Below are 14,716 nucleotides of genomic sequence, written 5' to 3' on the forward strand. Positions count from 1 at the left end.
ACGTACAACGGCGATGAAATAGTCGCCGCGCACCGTATTCTGTATGTGCGAGTGAAATCGCGCGAGGGACGCGTGCTTTCACGGGGAGCGAACGCATGGCGGAGAGTAAACGCGCGTTCTGCGCCGTGCTCCCTGAAGGGCTGCAGAATTAAGCGTCTCTTTTATTGCGATAGCAATTATATGGACACTCAAAAGCAGATTTCTGCCGTCGGCGTCGCCGTCGCCGTGAGGTTCCGAATGACGTCATTTGGAGAAGAAATCGTCGCCGCGCGCCGAACGCTGTATGTGCGAGTGAAAGGGCGCGAGGGGCGCGTCTTTCACGGGGAGTGAACGCACGGCGGAGAACAAACGCGCGTTCTGCGCCGTGCTCGCTTAAGGGCTGCAGAAGTAGGCGTCTCTGTTCTCCTTCACAATCACCATGTATGTAGAGCAAACGCGCCTTCTTCGGACGAGCGAGAGGCCGTGGGGAGGCGACGTTTAGCTGCGGCACGCAGTGCCTATTTATATCAGAGGCTCCGGCAACAGTCACCAACGCCGCACGCATCTTGAGCGAACGCGGGCAAAACGCGGATGGCGTCGACAACAGTTCTGCGTGTTGCCGATGCTGCTGCATGTCCAAGTTTATACAGCTGATAAAGCTAATATCATTACTCCGTATAGCTCTCTACAAGTTTGCTATCGCAATTGATGCTTCACCTTTCAGGTTAAACTGCGACAACTTTTTCTCCTTTACAATCACCATGTATATATAGAGCAAACGCGACTTCTTCCGTCACGCGAAAGGTCGTGGGAGGACGGGAGGGAGCTAGGGAGGGGAGCCGACGTTTAGCTGTGGCACCAAATGCATATTTATATAAAAAAGTCGCAGTTTCACCTGAAAGGCGAAGCATCAATTGCGATAGCGAAATTGTAGAGAGCTATACGGAGTAATGATAGTAGCTTTATCAGCTGTATAAACTTGGACATGCAGCAGCATGCACCGGCAGCACGCAGAACTGTTGTCGACGCCGTCGGCGTTTTGCCCGCGTTTTGCACAAAATGCGTGCGGCGTTGGTGAGTGTTGCCGGAGCCTCTGATATAAATAGGCGCTTGGTGCCGCAGCTAAACGTCGCCTCCCCCCCACGGCCTTTCGTGCGTCAGAAGAAGGCGCGTTTGCTCTACATATATGGTGATTTTAAAGGAGGAAAGAGACGCCTACTTCTGCAGCCCTTAAGGGAGCACGGCACAGAACGCGCGTTTGTTCTCCGCCGTGCGTTCACTCCCCGTGAAAGCGCGCGTCCCTCGCGCCCTTTCACTCGCACATACAGCGTTCGGCGGCGCGAGGCGACGATTTCATCTCCATTGACGTCATACGGAACCTCACGGCGACGACGACGGCGACGCCGACGGCAGAAATCTGCTTTAGAGTGTCCATATAATTGCTATCGCAATAAAACGCTGCGAGGCGAGAATGTGGTAAAGACTTCCGACGCTGCTCGACGAGTGTCACGTTCTGATCTTGTCGAAAACCTCCGAGCCGCAACAGTCACCAACGCCGCGCGCGTTCGGAGCGAACGCGGGCAAAATGCCGACGGCGTCGACAACAGTTCTGCGCTGGTGCTGCAGCATGTCCCAAGTTTATACAGCTGATAAAAGTACTATCTTTAATCTGTACAGCTCTCTACTAATTTGCTATCGCAATTGATGCTTCGTTCGCCTTTCGGGTAAAACTGCTACATTTTTTTTTTTGGTATGGCCACTTCCTAAATGCAACACAACAACCCACACCGGAACAGGAAGCCACACCACAATATTTTGCTCAATAAAGACTTTAATTTCTCTCTCACTCGCTCCCTTCCACTTCTGCGAGACGATGTGCGCTAAGGCGCGCACGCTCGCTTTTGATATGCGCTTTTCATTTTTTGCTAAATATTTCGATGACAGTCGCTACCGGTCTTAGCGCCACCTCACTGCTATCCCGTCGTACTTTGAAGTATAGTCTGTAATTTATTATTGTTACGCTGTGATATTTTAGGCGTAGGGTAAAATGTAGGGTAATAAAAAAGTTATGTAGGGTAAAGTGGGGTAATTTTGACTGTGACGTAGGGTATTTCCCAAAAATTGGTTGGCAACACTGGTACACTCTAGTGGTAACCTTTAGTGGCGCCTGCCGTCACAGGCTTGGATGCACGTATACGGGTGGTTTTCTCCTACTGCGCGCGTCGTTCTTCGCTTCAAATGCGATGCCTTGAAACGTGGCGCGAGACTGCGGCGCCTGACTTAGAAGACAGAAAAGTTTCAAGGCGTCAGTCGAGCTTACCACCACAGTTAGTCGCTTCAGACCCTAGCTGTACGCTCGCTTAATCGCCTGCGCATTTTTGCGTGGGCGAAAGGCGTCATTGTTTCGCAGAAGACGACCCCAAGCGCGACGAAGCGCTGTCGGAAGGGCGGCTTGGTTGCCTTCACACGTTCGCAGGGTGAAAGGTTTCCTCGTTTCCCTGAAACCGACCCGAAACGCAACCAGTCGTCCTTGAGATGGTCCTCCCGCGTTAATTGTTGGGCGCAATGCCGGTTACCCGACGCCTTCGTTCGCAACAGCCTTGACGCCTGCCTGCTGCTTAAGCGGTGAGCCGCATGGTGGTTCGGCGCGTTACCTGATTGACATTACACACACTCGACCGCTTCAGACGAATTCCTTCACTAACCTCGGCGCGCGTTTACCACGCCTACTATGTGCGCATATCCCGAAAGCGCCGCAGCAGGCGTAGCACACGCAACTGAAGCGAGCCCGCCTCGCTTCAGTTGCGTGTGCTACGCCTGCTACGCCTGAGGGGTCCCGCCTGTAGTTTTTACTTTGGGACCCCTTCCTGTATACTAGTCTATGTACTAATTTACTTATCAATAAAAAAATGAATTGAGTAAAATCTACCGCTTAACTATCACGTGAGGGAATGTTTCCCATCATCCTATTCCTCTAATTTTTGACGTCTAGGCTTCAAGAATGTCTCGTGACTCTCCCTCCTAGTTTTTTTCCTTCCTCCATGCTTCGCGATCTATGCGGCGCGGCTTCGCGTTATCTCAGTGGCCACATCATCATCATTATCAGCCTATTTTTATGTCTACTGCAGGACGAAGGCCCCTCCCTGCGATCTCCAATTACCGCTGTCTTGCGCTAGCTGATTCCAATTTCCACCTGCAAGTTTTCTAATTTCATCACCCCTCCTAATTTTCTGTCGTCCTCGACTGCGCTTCCCTTGTATTCGCCACGGCCACCACGCCTAAATGATTAAAGCCGAATAATACACGCGTGGTTCACTGCCCCACAGTCCTCGATTGTGGCGTGGTGCTGGCGAAATGTTGCCGCGGTGCAGGCAACGTCAGCGGGCGCTTCCCGAAGCTGCATGGAAAATGAAACGCTCCCCAACCTATTAGACAACGTTTCAACGCAGCCGGAAGAATGTCCGACACAGAAATTCGTGGCGGCCGGTACTAAAGCGTTTTCTTTTCTTTTCTCTTTTTTTATACTTCTTTATTGTTTTCTTCTTTCTTTTCCAGCTCCTCTCGGATTTGCTTGCATATGCGCGCTGCGAAGCCGAGCAAGCAGTGTCGTTCATGGCACAGCGCCGTGGAAGCGTTTTCGATCTGCACTAAAAGCCCGCGGTGAACCGAAAAAGCGGCCGCATGCATCGAGCAATTTGACGAAGCAGACGATACGGCCCGCACCTCAGCGCTCGATTCCAAAGCGCGTTCTTAGTGCTGCACCAGCACCCGCGGCACCACGCAAGCATGGCTGTCTTTCTGACTGCACCCGAGCTCGGCACATTTCACGCCTTTGCCGACTTCGGGATCCTTCGTAAATCTGCATCCCGTATATGCGGCTGAAGCTCAGTTCTCACGATATTCCAGATGTGTGAAAGAACGGCGCCGTGTTGGGTTACGAACACGATGACTAGCCGGGCAAATTATTTTCCCCAAAACGTTTCGAAGTCACAGCGCTTGTCTCCGAGCGGAGGAATGAAAATGCCTTGTTTTTAGGCTCTGTTAACACCCTAACATCAGTCCTTTTCTGCTATCGTGCAGCTGGATAATTTCACGAAGATCTGACGGCTGTACGTTTTTCTGGAATTTAGCCAGACAATGGTCGAGAGCAACACCCTTATTAAATAAAGAGGCTCCGATTGGATATAGCGAGTGATTTACAGAGTAGATCACCGCCGATTATATAGGACAACATCGCAAGCAAGCGGACTGTTCAGCTGACAACCAATTGGAGGAGTTCAACAGAGTGCCGATATAACGGAGATGTACGTGTTATCAACAATGCAATGCCTGTAGTTGGAATTGGTTGATAATGCAAGACGCTAGTGGGAAAATAAAGGATCAGAAGTCAATGTTGGCTTATTTCCTGGAAACTAGGACTGCCTATGCATTTAGCTTCCTCAAGCTGTTCCAGCCTCTGTTTTCCGACTAAATCCAACGTTTTCTGTCATGCAGCACACTTGGGGCTTCTGAAATATGAAAAGAAAAAAAGCTAAAATATTTGATATGTCAAGATGTACCACTCGCATCCCGTTTCTGTATGATTCAACAACCGATAAAGACACAAATCATTTTATTGCGATCAGTTACTCGGGATCATCAAAAATGGCCCCACGCACATGGTATTTATTTCTGTCAGCCACTAATGATAGCCAAAAGGGTGATCACAGAATTCAACCAGAGGCAGAGGACCATCAAACACTTCCAAGTGCACTGAGTGCAGCACCACAGCTTTCTTGCAGGTTCCTTGGTAACCGCAGCGCACGCTATATGAAGGTAGATGTGCAGTACAATTTAATTGAAAATACAACATAGTGAAAACAAAAATTCAAGTGCGATCCATAACTGGGATGCGAATTAACAGCGACAGCGGTGGTCATTTGTGAAAAATTCCGAGACAAAAAACACTTGGCGAAAATGACAGTTTCTACTAACTTTTTAAAATTGTTTATATTATTGTTTAAATATAACTTTTTTCGTTAACTTTTTATAAAAGAGGGGTTCTCCAGAAAAAAAAAAGAAAACATGCGGCAAGATTTAGAAATTGTCGGAGCGCAGCGAATTGCAGTTCCAATGCTAGAAGCGCTATGACAGGTGAACAGCTCTGGCGCCGATAGGAGGCATTCGATGAAAGCCCGGGATTTCGGTGCTTGGCCCGTTTAAGGACCGAAACGGTGGTCTTCGCCGCGCGGGGTGTAAGAAAGCGATATCGTCAGGGCGCCCAGGACTCAAGCACACTGATATATCTTCGACGGAGACTGCAAAGCTGTTGTGACGTATCATAGCATTCACTTATGCCCCGAAAGCTGTTATTGAATCTTTCCGGAAGCTGAAGGCAAGAGAATTGGTTTTTTTCCCTGGAAAGCCTGGCGTTATGGCGTGAGTTATGTGCCAGTGCAAGCGGACCCTAACTCCAACTGCGGTTGTGCTTGTAAAGAACAGGCATACTTCGGATGGGCGGCTTCGTCAGCAGTAACCTACCAAGTGGTTCATTTGAGAAAGGAAAGGTTGGCCCTATCTTCTGCACCAACCTTTCCTTTTTTAATGAACCACAGCAGTAACCGCGTGGCAACAGTCCAGTCAGCCTCCTTCTTCGTCGAATATGCCCAATTGCGCTGTAGAAAAACTCGTAGCCGACACAGGGCAGCATCGCTTGGTGGTGCGGTTATATGGTTATATTTTAGAGTTGTCTTCATGCGGCAGCCCGAGGCCTAACCCTATAGGCACCGGTGGAAGACCAGTCCAACCCTGACAAGGTGGAAACGATACCGCTTACATACACGCATATACTACAACACCACAGACTATCCCGTAGAACATTCCCTCCACCACACGTGAAGCTAAACCGTGCAGATGCAGCCGCTTGGCGTCAGCTCCAAACTAATACGTTCCCCAGCCTTGCTCTCCGCCACACTTTTTACCCTAGCCCCGACAAATGTCCTTTCTGTGGTGGTCACCCAAACCTCTACCATTCTACGTGGGAATGCTCCAAACCACCCGGCTTACCTAGAATACCCAACCCCTCCCCATCCCAGTGGGAAGCCGCTCTTTCCAGCACAGCCTTCGACGACCAGCGATGCCTGATCGACCGGGCCAGCCGGATAGCAGCAGCAAATGGGGCCCTGGACTGAGGGCTCCACCCTCTGGGACTTCGTTTTAAAACATAAAATAAAGTTTTCTACTACTACTAATACTACTACATTAGAATTGTCTTTCACTGTGAAGTAGTTTTTTCACTGCTAAAAAAATCAGAAGGCTCGGGTAATCAAATAATGAAATGCTTTTCAAGGAGGATTGGAGACCACGTCCTTACCTTTATTAACCAGAGTGATTAAAAAATGGCCTTTAAAGAAGTATTTTTTTTTTACATTTTGGCATTTATGGTGCATGAATTAAGCCCGGCCCACGTGGAGTGAACTTTCACGGCAAACTTCGCGCGGCCCGCGCCATCGCGGCGGAACGCCAGCCTGCCGCCGCCGTGCTGCACCCACATGCGGCGAAAAACAGGCGGCCGCCGCCGCCGCCGCCACGATTGCAGTGTTGCTAGAAACAGCGTGGTTCCATTCCCGGTAAAATGAAGTGAAAAAATCGTTTCGTATCTTGAACTGAGCCATGATTCTGCAACTGAACCATATTGGTCGCCCCTGGACGACTGTCATCAGTCGATTATATGCGCGCAGCTTTTGTCGCCATGTTCGCATTAGGCTATTTGGCCAATAGCACCTAGAACTAGGTGCATTGGCTGGCTAGCCGATTAATATGCGACGCAGAAAGTGGGAAAATGGCAGGAAATCTGCAAAATCTTCCCATTCATTTGTTTTTTTCAGGGCTGGCAAAAAGAAAAAGCATAGAGACATATCTCCTCTTCCGAAACTCACTTGACACTCGTCCTTCCAGTTTCGGCGCTTGCTCGGAAGGCGTGGAACCGCTGAGACAGAGTTCAGACATTGAAGCAGTTCTGCTGTTTGGGCATGGGTTTTCACCGTATTTTATATTGTGTAATAGTTTAGAAACAATGAGAGACCGCTGTTAACCTGCCAGAAGCAAGTTATAGTGCACGTAAGCAAAATATCAGCTTTTTCTTTTTTTTTCTTTTGTCGCGTTGTGTTGGCTGTCTGCTGCCAGTAGGCAGTGTTTTGGAGCCAGGTCGCTTTCTCCAGCCCTGCGAAACTTGCACGTACTACATTGCTGTAGTTTATGCAGTCTTGTCGTGTTCTCGGCATTTATTGTGCGAATGGCTCTTCCGCAGAATCCCTCTCGTTGTTAGGCGGGCTAAGGGTGGAAAAATATTTGCTTTCCTGCAGCGAAAAGAGCGCGGAATAAATGCGCCCAAGAAGGCGAACGGGAGTCGCGTACCGTTTATTTTATTTATTTTTTAACACGAAAGTGTTTTATTCCGGGGTCCACCAAGACTTCACTGACGTATTTCCGTCACGGAAATACGTTAGGTTAGGTTAGGTTAGGTTAGGTGTTCTCCGTGTTCTATGACGTATTCCGTGTTCTATGACTCCTCCGTGTTCTATGACGTATTTCCGTCACGGAAATACGTCATAGAACATAATACAAAGAAAGAAACCAGAAGAAAAAGTTCCACAAACATGCAAAATTTGGGAATCGAACCCACGACCTCTCGGTCCGCGACGATAGATCGCCGAGCGTTTAACCCATTGCGCCACAAACGCATTCGCAGAGAGCTACACAGACGCGCCTTATATATCTAACACTCCTCCGTGTACCCGCGCTCTTGCTCGGGGCGGTGCCGCCGCCTATGAGCAGAAAAGAGAAGTACTGCATTATGACACTAAAGCCCGGGATACATGGAGCGAACTTTCTCGACGAACTTCACGCGTCAAGTAACGACGCGGCGACACGACGCAGGATGTTTGCTGTGTTGCAATACATGCGGCGAACGCCGCCGCGCGTTGGCCGCCGTGTTGGCGGCGGTCCCGGCCGCCCGCTTCGAACTGAATTTGGCGTTGTCCTTGTAGAATTCACTTAGTTGGAAGCAAATGACTGCGTAAACGGCTTTCGCTTAGTCTCAGGCCGCTTCGACGACAGAGTATTATGGATAACCTTGAGTAGTTTTCGAGATCGCTTCTCGTTTCGAACGCGTCTAAGCCTAGCGAAAGAAATATCCGATGCCAACGCCATCTATCGGGGAAGTCGGGAGATAGGCATGACGACAGCATGTGGCCTCTGAGATCAGAAGATTTCTGTTGAAGGTTGTTGTAGAGAGCTTGCACTGCTTGTCTGTTTCCTCGCAGATCAGCGGATATGGGATGTACAAATACAACGCGATTCCTGAGAGATCATACTAGGAACTACTCAATCGGTGCAGAGACATGCAGACACGGCAACACCAACGCGATTGCAGACGACGCGAAAAGGCGCGCGCGCGCGAAACACCAGCATGCATTGCGACCGGAACTAGTGCCTCCTGAATGGCTGTCGTCCACCGCTGCGCGCTAGACGCTTCCGGCGGCGGCGTTCGCCCGACGAAAATGTTTGGACAGGCAGATCGGCTGCGGACGGCAAATTTCTTGACGCCGGCCGTCGGACGTTCGCCGCCCGACGAAGTTCTTCGCTCGGACGCCGGTTATTCGCTCCATGTATTCCGGCCTTAACGCGCACCGACAGTGAACGCTTCGGTGGTCTCAGTACTACGACGCCTCGATGCCAGCATTCGAAGGGACGCTGGCATCAAGAAGCACTACCAACGCCACCTAGGTGGCGTTCACCGTACTCAGCACAGCGGAGCGTGGCCTCCGCAATTAGCTCTGAAAATGTTTCTGAAGTTGATCGCGGAGGCTGCAATTACGACGCGCTGTACGCGCTGATTTGACTCGGTGACGATTCAGTTACGTGCTTTGTCTTGCGCGTTGTATTAGTGTGCCAGTTACGTGCTTCGTCTTTCGCGTTGTGCTAGCGTGTGCAGCGTAGTGCAGCTTCCATATGCACGACGGTTGCTCATGGTCATCGACGTTGGTAGTCGTGATGGAGGAGACGTGCCACCAGGCGTCAGCGTGGGTGCATCAACGCCTAAGGGCGCTTTAGCCACAAAACACCAATAGACATTATATATCAATGTGCAATAAACATTACACTACTTCTGTGAAGACACGTTTCACTTTCGTGTTCTATACCGATTCCTATATAAGAGGGATCAACCACATTTTTTTAGGAATACTGAGAATCTCACAAGTGATCGTTGCAAGGACAGCCTACATTTAAATACGAAAAAAGCACAATCAAGTAATTTATACAATGGAAAACACTGAAAAACTAGCAGAATTAATACATGAAATTGCAGCAATGATTAGCAGCAATAAGCTTGGTATGAGTAAAAAATTGAAATCACGAAAAGTTCAATGACAGGATGCGCGATGATGCGATCAGATTATTCAACCAAAATGCCGATGCAGGTATTTTTTTTTTTTTTTTCACAGAAATTGCTCAGCGTGCACATTCATTTCCACCAGAGATAATGTTACGCCTCGCTTGTGCGGCAACCGTTAGCGCGAGCGCAAAGCGCAAAGGCCTTCAAAATCAGCTACGCGAACACGTTTGCAGACGGCGCCCAAGGGCCAGGAGTTTAGGGAGGCGCCGACGAGTCGGCGAGACATGGACCGTTGGAAGTCACGCGAGCTGTGTGTGTGCGTGCGTGTGTGTACCAGCAGGCGCCTACTCTTCCTTCGGGCGCTCACCCCTTCTCCCCGTCTGGCGACGCGACAAGTTGGCGCCGGGTGCTTGCAGGCGCGCGCATGAAGACGGTTGTGACCATTTATGGTCCGATCTTCCGCCTGCGTTCCTGACAGGTGCCGTTATGTTCCAGCGATGCAGGGAAGCCACTACTCGCGCGCGCAGGAGGCAAATGCCGCGCGGTGTTCCGATAGTTCCATTTGCTTTTATCTGCTGGTTGCGAGCTACACACGGCAATGTTCGCAAGCGTTGAGCAAGATGACAATTAAAAATTGACAGGTAAAGATGACAGATAGCAAGATGCCAGATAAAGATTTTCTAAATAGCCATGCGATCTTCTTCTGCAAAATATACGGAACGAACTTCAAACGTTGGAAGTGCTTACGTGCTGCGTGTAAGTGCTTGCTTTGGCGTAATATATTGAATATTTTTAGTGCTACCAAAATGAGTCGTAGCATCATGGCGGCGCCTTTGCGGTTCCCGCTTTTTTTTCGCACGGCTTTTCCTCTAGAGGTAGTATACTAACTTTATGCTTACATGTGGGCGATACTTTATTAAAATGACGGCGCACGTGCTTGTTTACGTCGGCATGACAACAGGATCAGCAGCCGCGCCGTACCTCCTCTCCATAGCTGTGTTTCATTTTTGTGTGTGTGTGTGTGTGTGTGTGTGTGTGTGTGTGTGTGTGTGTGTGTTTCTTATACCGACTTGTCCCACTCGCTACCCCCTGCCCACCCACTCCCGCATGTCACGTGCACGGGAGGGGGCTCTTTGTTTTTGCTGTTGCCTGTGCCCGGCCTACACCACCTATAAATGAAGCATGGTAAGTGAGAGTATTCGCCACAACATCCTGTCACAATCAAACCGGAATACATCCATATGTATTTATAGCCCTGATTCTTAACTGCACGCATTACACTGGTGGGCCTAGAGAGTTTTGCATAAATTCAGAGCAATGGGCTCACCCAGATTTTGAACGATGTAGCATATCCATGTGTCCTTAGTATCAACAGACACCTGTTATTTCGATGTTTTCATAAAATCAACATTACATTGAAATCTTTCACAAAAACAGCGCTTCATTTTCACTAACACATCACGCCTGCCAAGTAGCTTTACTCTGGTACTGATGGCGTAGCTAAAACATAATATTTAGTGAAAAGGCAGTTCAAAAACAAAGTCATTGATCAAATCTTACGAGGTAATTAACACCATGTATATAGCAATTACATTTTATATCTACGCATTCGAGAGTTTTGACGACATTAGGGTGTGAAATTCGGTAATCTCGGCATATCTCAGCACGCTCACGACGAGCGTACCTCAGAAAGCCGTCACAGTTTCGTATTCATAATCATTCCGGGATGGAGACAAACAGCCTGTGACTTCACATTTTTCTATTCCAAATGCATTGTCTGTACTTTTTCAAATGTTTCCATTGGAGACGTATTGGATGCAGATGCACCATTTTCAACAACTAGTGTTTTGCACCGCGAGATGTAGTCGTGGTTCAATCGCGCGACCATAATTGATGTTGATGTTCATTGGCTTGGAGCCGTATTTCAGCCTCGCCTTTGCGACCATATGAATTGACCTTGCCCATATCACGGCGCGTGCGCAGAAATGCGTGGGCCGATCCCGGAGATGTGCAATACCGGGCCGACCCGCGACGGAGGTGAAGCAGGCTTTCAAGCACTCGGCCGAATTCCAAAAATGAGTTTATTATATTGGGTCTTAATTGAACCAGATAAATTCGGCGTTGTAAGAGAAACACTCAACACAATAAGAAAGTGCACCTAATGTAGCAAGTTGGCCTTCATGCACTTTATTATTGCGAAAACAATTATATGGACACTTCAAGCGGATTTCTGCCGTCGTCATCGCCGTGCGGCTCCGTATAAAGTCCAAGGGCGATACAATCGTCGCCGCGCGCCGTATGTGCAAGTGAAAACGCGCAGGGGACACGAGATTTCACGGAAAGCCGTAGAGCGAACGCACGGCGGAGAGCAAACGCGACTTCCGTCGCGCGACAGGCCCTGGGGGTATGGGAGGGAGGGAGGGGGGGGGGGGCGACGCTGTGCTGCGGCACCTAATGAGCATCTTTCAACCGGGCGCAAGGGGAACTGGCGACTCAATCTCCCATGCGAAAGGAGGAACACGACAAGGCAGCGCGGGAGGAAGGGGGGGGGGGGGCTTTTACTCTGCCACAAATACGTTCTTGTAGTACAGTTGCGCCGATGCGGGCTGTCGGTCTTGTCGCGCGCACCGTATCTTGAAAGCGATCTCCACACGGCTGTCACCTTCGAATGTGCTGTGCTTTCGGCGCTCAGTTTCTGTTGAAGCGATAGACCGCACTAACCTTCCCTCGCTGCGGCGGCTGCGCCTGCTGCCAGAGTTTTAAAAGTGGTCGTCTGCAGTCATCGAGTGTGATCTATTCATGTTTGCTTGTGCGCGCTGACACCACGCTTGTTAATTCAGTTAGTAAGCGAATGTGTCCAAGTTTATGCAGCCGATAAAACTACTATCCCTACTCCATATTGCTCTCTACTAATTTGCTATCACAATTGATGCTTCGCCTTTTGGGCGAAACTGCGACATTTTTGTTTGAAATCCCGTTTCACGAATAGTGAGAGGGGAAAAAAGTGTGGCGACGGCGCCTGTCACGTGGCCTGCACTTAATTCTGTGGTTATAATCTCTCGCGCGTCGGAAGTGCCGGCGCGGCTTCAGCAGCGGTTGTAGCAGATGCATGGGAGGTACGGTGACCGCGGCGGCGCTTGTGAAGCCGTACAAAAATATGTATGATTACTTAATGTATGCAGCCGAAATAATTTCGCTGGTAATCCGTCCCCATATGAATGCTGCGGCCCCACTAATTTCTTCACCGGCACTTCGTGCGGTAATGAAAAGCTGCGTGTGATTTTGGTCAGCATTGGCAACAATGCTTGCTGCTGAACAGTGCATACTGAATATTTCATGGTTCCTTCAGTGAGCATACGTGCGCTGATCACGTAATTCTACGTAAAAGCTAAAGAACTGTTATATAACTTAGCAATGCCAGCCATCGGGCTAGTTGCTAGTTCGAAGTTAGCGTAGGTATATACCGTTTCCCTACAGTATCGTCCATCGTTATAATACCACGAAGTTAGACCAGAGATACAGGCACAACAGCAAGAATAACTCTTTCTTGATATTTTTATTAATGACACTGGAAGCACAGCGCGCACATCAGGCCTGTCGCACAGTTGCGCAAACGCAAACCACAACAATAACCTCTACCTGGTGATATATATGTAGCCGTTATTACACGAATTCGACGTTTAGATATAGCTTCCCGCCGATTATGTAATTGCCTTCGTTTATCTGCGCCTTTGGTACGATCCCAAACGGTATGGCTCTATTACGTGCGCCTCGTCCTGAAGGTTTCCGAACGCCGTAAGATGCCCCGCCTAAAAGCCTGATGTCCTTCCCTGCATCTCTGAGATGCGGTATGATCAATGTGACACGCTTTGTGAAAGGCCAATCCACGTAGTCGTCCCAAGGACCGTTGCGCAAAGTCAGCTCGAATTTATAACAAGAGTCCACGTAACACGTCACATAAAACGTGTAGCCTTGCAGCGTGCATAGTTTGCCTTCTACGCGATACATAGACGGGGAACTCTGTTCACGAAGCTTACAGAATGTTATTGCGCTACCACGACCGCTGGCAGTGTAGTACTGTCCGTGTGGAAAAACCTCGGGTGACGGACAATTCAAGTCGGCGATTTCCTTCACCACAGACATCAGCTGAGCCTCCAAGCGCGCGGCGCGCTCTCCTAGGCAGTTCACGTCGTTGACAATAGCGTCTTTTGCCGCTTCTTCTTTGGACACGAATTCACGAAGTTTCTCGAGGTCTTGCTTCATTCGCGCAGTATCTTCGACGGCGACCAAAGCGTTTGTCCCACTCACCACTCGGGTCATGGAAGTAGCCGAGTCGCAACACGTCCTGCTGTGGCTCGCTGCCTCGTTTCGGCGCACCCGTCCACCGCACTTAGAGCACTCGACTGCGTCGCATTCGCACGCGAGTAAGTGTTCCCCGAGGTCACTCAGTTTGCCGGTGAAGGTGCAGTTGGCGGCGCCGTTGAGGCAACGGACGAGAAGCCGCTCCAGTTCAGACTGCTCGAATTTGAAAGGCACGACGCTGGACGTCGTGACATGGCGGCCATCCAGAGGGCAGGAACCCGCTGCTTTAACCTGTCGGCCACAGGGCCCGTCGCACACGACGTGGCAGCAGGGAAGAAGCTGAGTGCTGGATGGTACGAGGCCGCAGATGCTGCACACACGAACGGCGGGCAGCGGCTCGGTGAAGGTGATGCGTCGCTGCTCGAGGAACCCTCCGAAACCAGTCAACGTGTACGTCGCGTCAGTCATTTTCGCAATGTGTCAGAGCTGAAGATACGTTCGCTTAGAACAGAGCGGCAAACAATCTGCTGTCGTCACTGTATGTCCTCTTGAGCCGCCTCAGGCAACGAGAGCACCATTCGAACACACAGCGCCGGTGGAAATAAGGGGCTTGGACGCACGACGTCGCGGGTGCGGTCTTTATTCTAGGGGTGCAAACTGGTAGACGACGGCGGCGCTGGCATCGAGGCACCCTACACGATGCGGCGCACTCCTGACATCTGCCGGATGACAGTGCGACTAACCTGGCAATAACGTGGCCTTCGAGACATGGAGGAAGAAAATACTCGGAGTACATTCTAGCCACTGTACTAGGAGTGAGCGTCACGTGATTGCGCTAGCCTCGGTAAGCCAACCCACGGCCGCTCGATGAAACACACGAGGTGCGGCCTGCCACGTCGTGCGGCGAAGTATGGGCGGAGCTGTGAAGCGAAAGTTGACATTTGCCACCGCATTTTTAGGGGTGGCGCTACTGCTGCGGGACTGCTGAGCTGGTGGGATCCGTTAAGATCCGTTATAAACTGCTACCTACCCCATTTTTCTAGAAAGGTGAAACTAAAG

At 50.0% G+C, this 14,716-nt stretch overlaps 1 protein-coding gene and 1 pseudogene across 1 annotated transcript in view; one reads left to right on the plus strand and one right to left on the minus strand.

Moving 5' to 3' along the window:
- Positions 1-14,716, plus strand: part of LOC125940919 (RING finger protein 151-like) — a 77,580-nt gene that overhangs the window by 26,261 nt on the left and 36,603 nt on the right. The gene's annotated exons all lie outside the window — the stretch shown is intronic.
- LOC119432099 (U2 spliceosomal RNA) lies at positions 11,340-11,468 on the minus strand (annotated as a pseudogene).

The sequence above is a fragment of the Dermacentor silvarum genome, chromosome 10 (assembly GCF_013339745.2).
Source record: "Dermacentor silvarum isolate Dsil-2018 chromosome 10, BIME_Dsil_1.4, whole genome shotgun sequence".
In the NCBI taxonomy this organism is placed as follows: Eukaryota; Metazoa; Arthropoda; class Arachnida; order Ixodida; family Ixodidae; genus Dermacentor; species Dermacentor silvarum.